Source organism: Gigantopelta aegis, chromosome 13 (genome assembly GCF_016097555.1).
Source record: "Gigantopelta aegis isolate Gae_Host chromosome 13, Gae_host_genome, whole genome shotgun sequence".
NCBI lineage: Eukaryota > Metazoa > Mollusca > Gastropoda > Neomphalida > Peltospiridae > Gigantopelta > Gigantopelta aegis.
In genome coordinates, this window is record NC_054711.1 from 4,874,979 (window position 1) to 4,887,200 (window position 12,222).

At 42.1% G+C, this 12,222-nt stretch overlaps 1 long non-coding RNA gene across 2 annotated transcripts; it reads left to right on the forward strand.

Annotated features, from left to right (window-relative positions):
* The first annotated feature begins 3,500 nt into the window (after positions 1-3,500).
* On the forward strand, positions 3,501-9,765 carry LOC121387321. Of its 2 annotated transcripts, none has more exons than XR_005959788.1 (2): positions 3,501-3,630; positions 9,184-9,765. It is a non-coding gene; the product is annotated as an uncharacterized LOC121387321 (long non-coding RNA). The 2 variants fall into 2 exon arrangements; XR_005959787.1 differs by lacking the exon at positions 3,501-3,630 and adding an exon at positions 4,411-4,537.
* The last annotated feature ends 2,457 nt before the right edge of the window (positions 9,766-12,222 follow it).

The following is a 12,222-nucleotide window of genomic DNA, read 5'->3' on the forward strand; positions in this document are numbered from 1 at the left end:
CGTTTAACGGTTATTACAAACCTTCCTCGGTGGCGCAGTGGTTAAGCCATCAGACTACAGGCTGGTCGGTACAGGGTTCGCAGACCGGTACCGACTCCGACCCACTACACCCTCTTCTCTATCATTAACCACAAACCAACTAACAACGAACCCACTGTCCTTTACAGACAGCGCAGATAGCTGAGGTGTGTGCCCAGGACAGCGTGCTTGAACCATGATTGGATATAAAGCACGAAAACAATTAAAATGGTTATTACGATACATGTATTGTCTGTATTAACATGAAGAATAGTAAGGCGTGGGGGGGGGGGGGGGGGGTCTGTCATGTTGGTTAGCGGGTGTAGCCGAAGAATGACATGCAACGGTAAGAAAAATAATGTAGTTTGTCTTATTTTGTTTAACGACACCACTAAAGCACATTGATTTATTAATCATCGGCTATTGGATATCAAGCATTTGGTAAGTCGTACATGTAGTCATAGGTTTTAACGTGCACATTCAGAGCAAGCTTTTGTAGAGCACGCCTGTCATGGGCGTTCTCGTTGTTTGGCCTCAAGTAAATTTTCTTGTTAAGAATATCAGTATCTGTATACCCAATGCTTTAATATGTAATTTTAATCGTCACAATCTATTAGTCGGGAACAACTTACAATGAAAGCAAACTCCATACAGTTCCTTTATTGGTTTCTTTTGCTTAACGACACCACTAGAACACATTGATTTATTAATCATCGGCTATTGGAGGTCAAGCATTTGTTAATTCTGACATGAAGTCTTAGAGAGGAAACCCGCTACATTTGTTTTTTCATTAGTAGCAAGGGATCTTTTATAAGCACCACACCACATACAGGATAGCACATACCACGTCCTTCGATATACCAGTCGTGGTGGACTGGATAAACGCGAAATAGCCCAGTGGGCCCACCGACGGGAATCGATCCCAGATCGACCGCGCATCAAACGAACGTTAATTACCACAGGGCTTTGTCTTGTCCGGTTAGATAATAAAAATATTATAACAGAGAGTGCAGCTTTAAATTTTGATTTAAAGAAAAAAAGCATTACGGAAAGATAATCGATCCTTTTAAATGAGTGCTGCCTCATAACAGCACTGTCAAGAGTTTTAACTCCATTACGAGATGCGCAGTTAAAGTAGAAAAAAGAGTTAAAACTGGCGATTAGATCCGACGATCTGCCAATTGGGAGAATTAACGCATTGAGTCCATCATCATTACCGGAAATGAGAGACCATTAACCGATATTAGGTCATGTTTGTGTCGTGTGCCGACAGACTGTTCATTAACAGCGGAATCTATTTGAAGGAAACAGTCATAAATCTGAGTCTAAAATATGGCTCTTTTCACAAATCAATTACTGGATTTATTTTATGTCTTTCTGGGGGTTTTTTAAATTTATTTCGGGGTTGTTTTTTTTTCAATTTGTTCCTGGGTACATTCAAATTGATCTATATGTACTGCGCAGAATAACTGAAAATATCTGGATTAGTTGTCTTAAAATACGTCATCGAGTCCAATCTCTCTCTCTCTCTCTCTCTCTCTCTCTCTCTCTCTCTCTCTCTCTCTCTCTCTCTCTCTCTCTCTCTCTCTCTCTCTCCCTAACTCAGCTGTCTCTCCTCTCTCTCTGTCTCTCTGTCTCTGCCTCTGTCTGTCTCTCTCTCTATCTCTCTCTCTCTCTCTCTCTCTCTCTCTCTCTCTCTCTCTCTCTCTCTCTCTCTCTCTCTCTCTCTCTCTCTCTCTCTCTCTCTCTTATCTCCCTAACTCCCTAACTCAGTCTGTCTCTCTCTCTCTCTGTCTCTCTCTCTATCTCTCTCTCTCTCTCTCTCCTCTCTCTCTCTCTCTCTCTCTCTCTCCTCTCCTCTCTCTCTCTCTGTGTCTTATCTCCCTAACTCCCTAACTCAGTCTCTCTCTCTCTCTCTCTCTCTCTCTCTCTCTCTCTCTCTCTCTCTCTCTCTCTCTCTCTCTCTCCCTCTCTCTCTCTCTCTCTCTCTCTCTCTCTCTCTCTCTCTCTCTCTCTCTCTCTCTCTCTCTCTCTCTCTCTCTGTCTTATCTCCCTAACTCCCTAACTCAGTCTGTCTCTCTCTCTCTCTCTCCCCCCCCCCACCCCCCACCCTGCATCTCAGAGCTACACCCCGTCCTCTTTCCAATGGAAGCAATCTTTTTTCAGGGTGTATAGTTGTGTGTGAGGACTATGCGACATGTCTGAGTCCTACTTGTTGGATTATGTAGAAATGTATGCACTCTTCACTCTTATGGGAGCGGGATGTAGCTCAAGCGGTAGCATGGCTGCCTGTGAAGCGGTCGGTCAACGGATCGATCCTTCTCAGTAGACTCATTTGCAGTTTGGTCTATTTTCCGTTCCAACCAGTGATCCACAACTGGTTCATCAAAGGCCGTGGTATGTGCTGTCCTGTCTGTGGGAAAGTGCATATAAAAGACCCCTGGCGGCAGCGGGTTTCCTCTAAAGAAATATGTCAGAATGACCATATGTTTGACGTCCAATAGCCGATGATAAGATAAACATCAATGTGCTCTTGAGGCGTCGTTAAATAAAACAAACTTTACTCTCTTTTTTTTTCTTCACTCTCAGAATCCATGTCTTGTGTTTACTTTACCATCAATATGATATCTCGCACAGAAATAAAAAGTTCAATGTCCTCTATAAACACTAATTAATATAAATCTATACACGCGTTCGTAAGTATATTTTATATTACATCTATTATATGTTCGAGTGATGTCTCATATCGTACATCAGTTGCAGTCGATCGTTTCGATAGTCTACTATTCTCTTTGTTCCCACCACATGGCGTGTATTATTCCGCGGGGTTAACAGGTACGTCTGTAACATCAAAGCATGAGCTGTAATAAACAAAATAACATAATATTATATAATGCAGGGGTCGATATACTGCCGGCCCGACAACATATATGTCTATTGTTCCGTCCCAGGTCACTGGCCCTGGATGCCATTTCATTTCATTTCAATTTATTTTCGTGCTTATATCCAGTTGAGGTTCAATCACACTGTCCTGGGTACACACACCTCAGCTATTGGGGCTGGATGTCGAGGACAGTGGGTTAGTGAGAGAGAAGTCGGTGTAGTGGTTTTACACCTACCTACTGAGTCGTTACTGTTACTGTTACTAATACTGTTATTTTATTAACGTGCCTACACCCAAAAGAGGTTCAGACACGTCCATCCCACGTCCAGTCTCTGGCAAGATCAGTGGCTGAGCATCGGACAGAAGGTAGGAAGGAAGGAAATGATTTTATTTAACGACGCACTCAACACATTTTATTTACGGTTATATAACGTCGGACATATGGTTAAGGACCACACAGATATTGATAGAGAAAACCCGCTGTCGCCACTTCATGGGCTACTCTTTCCCCCCCCCCCCCCCCCCCCCACACACATACACCGGACAGAAAGTATTAAGTCGTTAAAACTCGCTCTTGGTGGGAGCCGGTACCGGGCTGCGAACCCAGTACCTACCAGCGTTTTGTCCGATGGCTTAACCACGATATCACCGTGGCCGGTGAAGTTGTGTTAGTGTGTACCCAACAACCCAACGCTTTGATCTGGTACCACTGAAGTAACGTCGATGCGGTGAGTGATTTATTATATTACGTATATTATACCCTATGGGGAAAAGTCTTCACTGAATTTTACGCGAATTACACGTGTTACATGAACACCACTGGTTTGGCTTACAAGTGTGTTTGTGGCGAGATTCGATTCTTGTCGTGACCGAATGGCGTATCGAACGCGTTCGGCGCCAGTGCGTTCAATTCCGGTCCGCCTGTCTTTACGTACAAAACGTTTGAAGTTGAGACTAATGCTAGGGTCAGACTGTGAACTGTCACGACGGAGTTGGCCAACTGGATGCTTGCGTTGTAATTTCCCTAGCTCCCGACATTACGGCGGGTTCGCTCAGATTAACAACTAATAAGGACGAAAATAAATTGAAATAATATGCAGTAATGTCGACAAACTGTCTGCAGTAAATCAGTTAAGTAAACTCTTCACTTTAACTAACCTGTGCCCCAGCGACTCCTATATTAAAGACCGTGGTATGTGCTGTCTTGTCTATGGAACACACATATGCGCGCGCGCACGCACACACACACACATACCTAAGCACCTCCCACCTCCCCAACCCACCCGCCCCTTGCCGCTGATACATGACAAGATCACATTTTAGATCATAACACTCGGTTTTCGAGTTTCATCCGATGACATCACCATGGCAATTTAGACGCCTATGACGGCAATTAAGTGAAAATAACATCTGAGTAGCGTAGCTAATAACAGTTATTTAATATTCTGTTTAGTACCAGTCTGTGATCACGAGATCTTACTCACCGCTAGTAACTCTAGACACTGGGAGATAATTGGACGCGACTCGTGATTTCTGTGCAAATTTGAGCGACGATATGTTATTGTGATGAGCAGTAATTTGCATTTTGGAAAGGATACGTCAGAGTTACGTGTGGTAGCTATAGGACTGCTATAGGTGAGGTATTCAAGGGGAGGGTATTCAAGGGGAGGGTGCTGTGGGTGAGCGCACCCATCTACCTTCGAATGTTGAAGTCCTCCTCCCCACGCCAGATTAAAAAAAAAAAATCAAAGGGTTTAGCAAATGAATATAATTATGTATTATGTTCTTAGTGGGGGACGGGGCTGTAATAGTTGTTGTCAGTTTTGTGGAAGTGTTGCCATATATATAATGCATGTGCTAGTGTACTTTTGAATACTGTATGTGCCCTTTGCGTCGCAGGATTGAACCACCTCAGTGGATTTATTCAACTGATTGGGGGGGGGGGGGGTTCTCGTTCTAACCAGTGCACCACAACTGGTCAAAGGCCGTGGTATGTGTTTTCCTGTCTGTGGGAAAGTGCATATAATAAATCCCTTGCTACATTGAGAAAAATACCAAATGAGTCAGAATTACCAGATGTTTGACTCTAATAGCCGATGATTAATTAATCAATTTGCTCTAGTGGTGTCGTGAAACAAAACAGACTTTCCGTCACGAAAGAAATTGTGTTTTGTTTAACGACACCACTAGAGCACATTGATTTATTAATCATCGGCTATTGGATGTCAAAGATTTGGTAGTTTTGACATATAGTCTTGAGAGGAAACCCGCTATATTTTTCCATTAATAGCAAGGGATCTTTTATATGCACAATCCCACAGACAGGATAGCATGCATCAAGCGAGCGCTTTACCATTGGGCTACGCCCCCCCCCCACCCCACCCCACCCCACCCCACCCCTCGTCACGATCTCCAGAAATGCATTGGTTATAGTAAAGTTTGTTTTATTTAACGACGCCGCTAGAGCACATTGATTTTTTATCTTATCATCGGCTATTGGACGTCAAACATATGGTCATTCTGACACTGTTTTTAGAGGAAACCTGCTGTCGCCACATAGGCTACTCTTTTTACGACAGGCAGCAAGGGATCTTTTATTTGCGCTTCCCACAGGCAGGATAGCACAAACCAGGCCTTTGTTGAACCAGTTATGGATCACTGGTCGGTGCAAGTGGTTTACACCTACCCATTGAGCCTTACGGAGCACTCACTCAGGGTTTGGAGTCGGTATCTCGATTAAAAATTCCATGCCTCGACTGGGATCCGAACCCAGTACCTACCAGTCTGTAGACCGATAACCTGCCACGACGCCACCGAGGCCGGTCCATTGGTCATAGAGATATATTCATGTTCTAAGCAAGAAAAGATGACTAAATTGTAATTTTAATAACGTAAAAATATTTTACTTGCCAAAACCTTTTGAAACGGTTACAAACTCATGGTAAAGCAGGGGTCAGGGGTGGATCCAGGATTTTGTTAAGTGTGGGTCAGGGCTGGATCCAGGATTTTGTAAAGCAGGGGTCAGGGGTGGATCCAGGATTTTGTAAAGTGTGGGTCAGGGCTGGATCCAGGATTGTGTAAAGCAAGGGTCAGTGACGGATCCAGGATTTTGTAAAGCAGGGGTCAGGGATGGATCCAGGATTGTGTAAAGTGGGGGTCAGGGCTGGATCCAGGATTTTGTAAAGTGGGGGTGAAGGACGGTTCCAGGATTGTGTAAAGCGACGGTCAGGGGTGGATCCAGGATTTTGTAAAGCAGGGGTCAGGAGTGGATCCAGAATTTTGTAAAGTGGGGCTCACAACATTCTCATAAAGTTAATTTGAGTTAATCGAAGGCTAATGAGCCAAGCTCCAATAGCAAGCGAAGTCTATAGGGGCGGGAGTGGGGGGGGGGGGGGGGGCATGCTCCTTAAACTTTAAAAAAATAAACATGCTCAATTGCGTTTTCAGGGCAATTTAATGTTGTATATCGTTGTTCGTGATTTTTTTTTTAAATAATAGAACGGGAGGAGGGATTTCACTCGACCCCTGTGACCTCCCCCCCCCCTCCCTGGATCCGCCAATACATACGTCATCAAAGTAGGTCGGTCCACGTTTTAGTACAACCACACCTAAGCTGTCAGCCGACATGCATGCACAAATGTATTTACTCCGCTCCAACGAGCATGCATTTGTTTAAAAAAAACCAAAAAAAAAAAACAACCATTATGTATTTCAATATTGTGCGAAGCGACAATAAAATGCAAGCAATACGTTTTCGTGTGTCTGATGTCATTCTTTATATTGGTTTCGCTATAATAACTTCAGGGAAAAAACTTAGTGTTTTGACTGTCATAAAACGCGGCCAATGGGACTCGTTTATTGTACATTAATTCAATTTTAATGACGAAGCCGCACGTTTGATGTACGTGTTTAGACTGTTACACTATAGTGGTTTCTCGAAAACATTAACCTTTTGATGAACGAAAAAAGATTGAGAATAGGGCTTTTTCCCCTCTTTTTTTTCCTTTTATTTCTTTTTAGTTTGTTGGGGGGGGGGGGGGGGGGTGTTGTTTGTTTTTTGTTCCTTTTTTCTGGGGGGGGGGTATTATTCATTTCTTTCTTTTTTCTTCTTCTTTTTTTATTTCTTTTTTCTATTTTATTTTTTCAGGATGTTTAAATGAAAGTATTTTTAAAAAACGTTTTAAAAGATTATCAGAGCCGAGAGAAATATCACCTGCAGCCGCGTGTGCGGTAATTATGCACGTGTGTGGGGGTGGGGGTTGGGGTGGTGGGGTTCTAGAATGCGGTGAGCGAAGATTCTAGTGTAATCGAGACATGCTATCCTGAAAAATACACTAATAAAAGAAATTGCACTTGAGCGGGGGGGCTCTTGAGTCGACTCTCTTCCTAGACTCCCCCCTCCCATTTACACACGTGTCTGGCCTGATGTGCAACCAGGCGCGGATTCAGGCGGGGACACCCCCAACTCCCTATTTTTGGTCAAACACTATATATTACAGAATGCACAAAACAAAATACAAACTTATCCCGTCAACCTGCCGAGGACCTTTAAATTCTATTTTCAAAACCAACGGATTTTAATAAATCAATGTGCTCTAGTGGAGTCGTTAAACAAAACAAACTGTAACTTTTATTATCAGGTTAACCCATGGGCCTAATTCTGAAAGCTCTCCTAAGCATCATCCGTGCAAGTCATTTCGCATTTCACTGCGAAATCACAAAGTTACGAGAGTTTTAGTACATTAAGCCCCATTCGCAATGCTTTCTTAACCAACATACATAGCATCATCTTTGCAAGTCTTTTCGCATTTCACTGCGAAATCGCAAAGTTATGGCAGTGAATTTAGTTAATTAAGCCCCAGTTACAACTCTCTCTTAAACAACATAGCATCATTCCTGCAAAGTTTTCGCATTTCACTGCGAAATCGCAAAGTTACGACAGCGAATTTAGTTAATTAAGACCCAGTTACAACTCTGTCTTTAAAACATAGCATCATTCCTGCAAAGTCTTTTCGCATTTCACTGCGAAATCGCAAAGTTACGACAGTGAATTTAGTTAATTAAGCCCCAGGTACAACTCTGTCTTGAAAATATAGCATCATTCCTGCAAAGTCTTTTCGCATTTCACTGCGAAATCGCAAAGTTACAACAGTGAATTTAGTTAATTAAGCCCCAGTTACAATTCTCTCTTAAACAACATGGCATCACTCCTGCAAAGTCTTTTCGCATTTCACTGCTAGAACGCAAAGCTGCGATATTTTATTTTGTTTAGTGAATTACGCCCTAGTTATTTATGTTACATACGAACTAAACCACTATGTCACCCTTAGATGCGGCAGACACTAGAGAGACAATCTCGGTCAGACTCGGTATACAGTTCAGAATTAATTTCCTGGCTTTCCCTTGTTCGTTTAGGAGATTGGTCCGTCAGTATCGAGTAAGTCGATTTTTTATACTCTTCCTGGTTCTAATAAACGTATAAGCGGCTAAACTATATCGGGAATTGATCTTCTATAATTAACTTAAATAATTTTCTTGGCTTAAAGGCTTCCTGGTTTTGGTAGTGAAAAAAAAGAAAGAAAATTAATAAGCGGTTAAATGGAAACAAATACATGTACATTTTCACATAAATGAGGTTAATGGTTTCAATGTCACAGAAAAGAAAAAAGATAATGGATTTGTTTTTCTGCCGTGTGTACAGAAAGTACCAAAGTCGGCGGAGTGCAGATTTAAAGCAACGCTATATCATTCTGGCACAGAAGTTGTTATCATGTCCAGGGATCCCAGAAGGAATTAAAAGGAAGAAGGAAGGAAGGATATATTTTATTTAACGACGCACTCAACACATTTTATTTTCGGTTATATAGCGTCAGACATATGGTTAAGGACCACACAGATATTGAGAGAGGAAACCCACTGTTGCCACTTCATGGGCTACTCTTTTCGATTAGCAGCAAGGGATCTTTTATATGCACCGTCTCACAGACAGGATAACACATACCATGGCCTTTGATATGCCAGTCGTGGTGCACTGGCTGGAACGAGAAATAGCCCAATGGACCCACCGATGGGAATCGATCTCAGACCGACCGCGCATAGAGCGAGCGCTTTACCACTGGGCTGCGTCCCGCCCCATGAATTAAAAGGAAGTCAAAGACTAAGTACGATGCATCACTGACCAACAATGATGGCTGACGCTATTCCATGTTTTGAACTTATGTATGCTTTGTTTTCATCTCTTTGGTGAAACTCTTGCACATTTATTTTTGTCATCGTTTCAGATGAAGTGACTCACTTGACAGCTGTGAGGAGCAATATTCATGACGAGTGCCACCGGTGGGGCAGGATATGCTCAACTTTCACGAACACCTGATATCATCACTGTTTTGACAGTGATTCATGAGTGTGTGTCATCACAGCTGTACTTATTCCATTGAGCTAGTTTTGATTTAGTAAACTAGGGCTGTTGTTTTTTCGTTTTGAGATATTTTATTCATCAGAAAAGTCAAAAGGACTGCACAACAGGCAGAGCCTATATAAGTGCTCTCCTAAACAAGATGGACATCAGACAATAATCAATATTCATAATCATATATAATAAACTAGTCTGAGTGGCAGTCCTCATTGTGACGGTCAAGAAGGATGTATTGTACAGTAACGGTTTCCCCGGGAGTTGCTGTCCTCCTGTAGACGAGACACTAGCTAGAGTTTCATAGAAATGAAATGTCCATTGCACTCTGCATTGTGTAGAGATACGGCCCTGATCATGTATTACGGATTTGTCGTTCATATTCAATGCAGAATGTTTCGTCTTCATTTAATTTATTTTTCACGTATATATCCAATTAAAGTTCAAGCCTGTTGCCAAGGAAACACAGTTATTTTATTTTAAAATTATTTTCTTTCTTGCATTTACGTAACGTTCAAGCCTCGGTTGTATGTGCTGTCTGTCCAGGACAGTGGCTTAATGGTTAGTTATTATTGGTTAGTGAGAGAGAGAGAGAGAGAGAGAGCGAGAGAGAGAGAGAGAGAGAGAGAGAGAGAGAGAGAGAGAGAGAGAGAGAGAGAGAGAGAGAGAGAGAGAGAGAGAGAGAGAGAGAGAGAGAGAGAGAGAGAGAGAGAGAGAGAGAGAGAGAGAGAGAGAGAGAGAGACAGACAGACAGACAGACAGACAGACAGAGAGAGAGAGCGAGACACAGAGAGAAAGAAAGAAAGAAAGATTGAAATATTTAAATTTTATTTTAGAAATGATATAATTTATGGAACCCTAATACAATTGCGGTGGTTGTAAAAACAAAAAATCAGGTCACACGTCGGGGTGTAACAGGTTCCGTTAAATCAAGCGACTTTTATGGTTACGGTTATGTAAACCAAAACGCCCCCTCTTGATACGTGTTCGTTTGCCCTCCCTCTAGGGACTGCCCTGAATGTCCATGATATGTCACATTGCGTGCACATATCAAGTCCACAGAGAATAAATGAACTTTTTATTCCTAATTAAAACAAGTTATCTATGACTGCATGCGCGCGTATTGTAGCAATATGTAAACCGCAGAGAATACCATGTTAGAAGGCTACATAAGTTCACAGGAAATGTTTTCAGTTAAGTGTATTGTATGAATACACGCCATGGTGCATCATACAAATATGTAACAACCCAATATACGCTATCATAAGCATACGAGACGTGGGGGGGGGGGGGGGGCGCATTGGTGGCAACTGCCAAATCTGGCAAACACGATAGAGATTTCCGACCAAAATGAGCTGGCCTGAAACCTTATATTTCCATCATTCTACTCACAATATTAGTTGTAATCCATGTATAAATGCCTAGTGATTTGTTCAATTTGCAATCCTATATAGCTTTTTGGCAGTAATGCTAATATGCATAAATGTCGTTATCCAAATTCGGGCATTTTCTTTTAATTCGGGTAAAAACTAATCTGCCCCCCTTCCCCCTCCCCTTTACAAAACTGGGAGCCCGTGCGCCTCTGTACAGTTTTAAATATATTTATATATTATATACATAACGATAAATAATTTAGGTTTCCACTTTGCTTCCCTTTATTTTAAAGTAATTATAAATAAATTATCGAAACGACTGGTGAGAGCGAATTGCTGTTGTGAGTCATTTGTAACAAATATTATAAAGTCTTTGAAATAAATAATTTCTTTGTCGCCATATATTACTTTTTGAGAGTAAAACATGGTTAAATCAAACCGCATATCGGTAGTGTATTATGAATGGTTTACAAACAAAAATGTTTTTGTTGGTAAAATTCTTGGCTTACTATGTCTTGTTATGCGGTATTAGACAAAATAGTTACAATTTTATTTTCTTGGAGTTATTTTAGACACAGATATGTCACTTGTCGAACGAGTTGCCGCTGCTATTTTGGTATGGGCCACCGAAATCAACGTCTAGTCAACAACAACAACACACACACAGACACACACACACACACACCACCACCACTACCATCACCACCACCACCACCACCAGCAGCAGCACTCCCTCTCCAATTGCACACTATTATGAACTATTATATTTTGAGGTAAATAAACCAATATATATTCAGTAATTGTGTGGAAACACTGGCGTAGCCACGGGTCGGCGTGGAAACACTGGCGTAGCCACGGGTCGGTGTGGAAACACTGGCGTAGCCACGGGTTGGTGTGGAAACACTGGCGTAGCCACGGGTCGGTGTGGAAACACTGGCGTAGCCACGGGTCGGTGTGGGTATGGGGAACGCCCCCCACCAATCGTAGGTTTCCAAAATCCGTGTTGAAAATCGCAATTCTAGTTTTTTTTGGGGGTGTACCTTTCATGACATAAATATACCAAATAAAATAATATTGATTTATTGGTACTAGATAATAACATTTACGCAAAGGATCAATTCCACATAATTACTACCAATCAGAATCGCAGCTGCATTAACTCCGTAAATATTTGTACACGGAAGTCTCCGATTTGGTACAAGGCAACCTCCAAGCCAAATGCTCTTAATTAATACGGTCTGCAACAACCAGGCGTGGGTGGGGGTTCTGGTTATAATAACTGATCTCAATCTACCGATGGAATGCGATTGTTTTTGCTTTAAAAAAAAAAAGAAAAAAAAGTTCTAATGCTTAAACAACTCCAAGGTCGCGTGGCGGGAAACCTGATATGTGTCGTCCTGTCTGACGAGTCCGCCAAGGAAATGAGTTCCCTGCGACCGGTGTTCTAATCCATATCAATCAACTTAAGATCCTAGCAAACAAATCACTTTCTGATTGACTCCACCTCGTCTCACCCAGACCGTCGCCAGCTTGCTTTT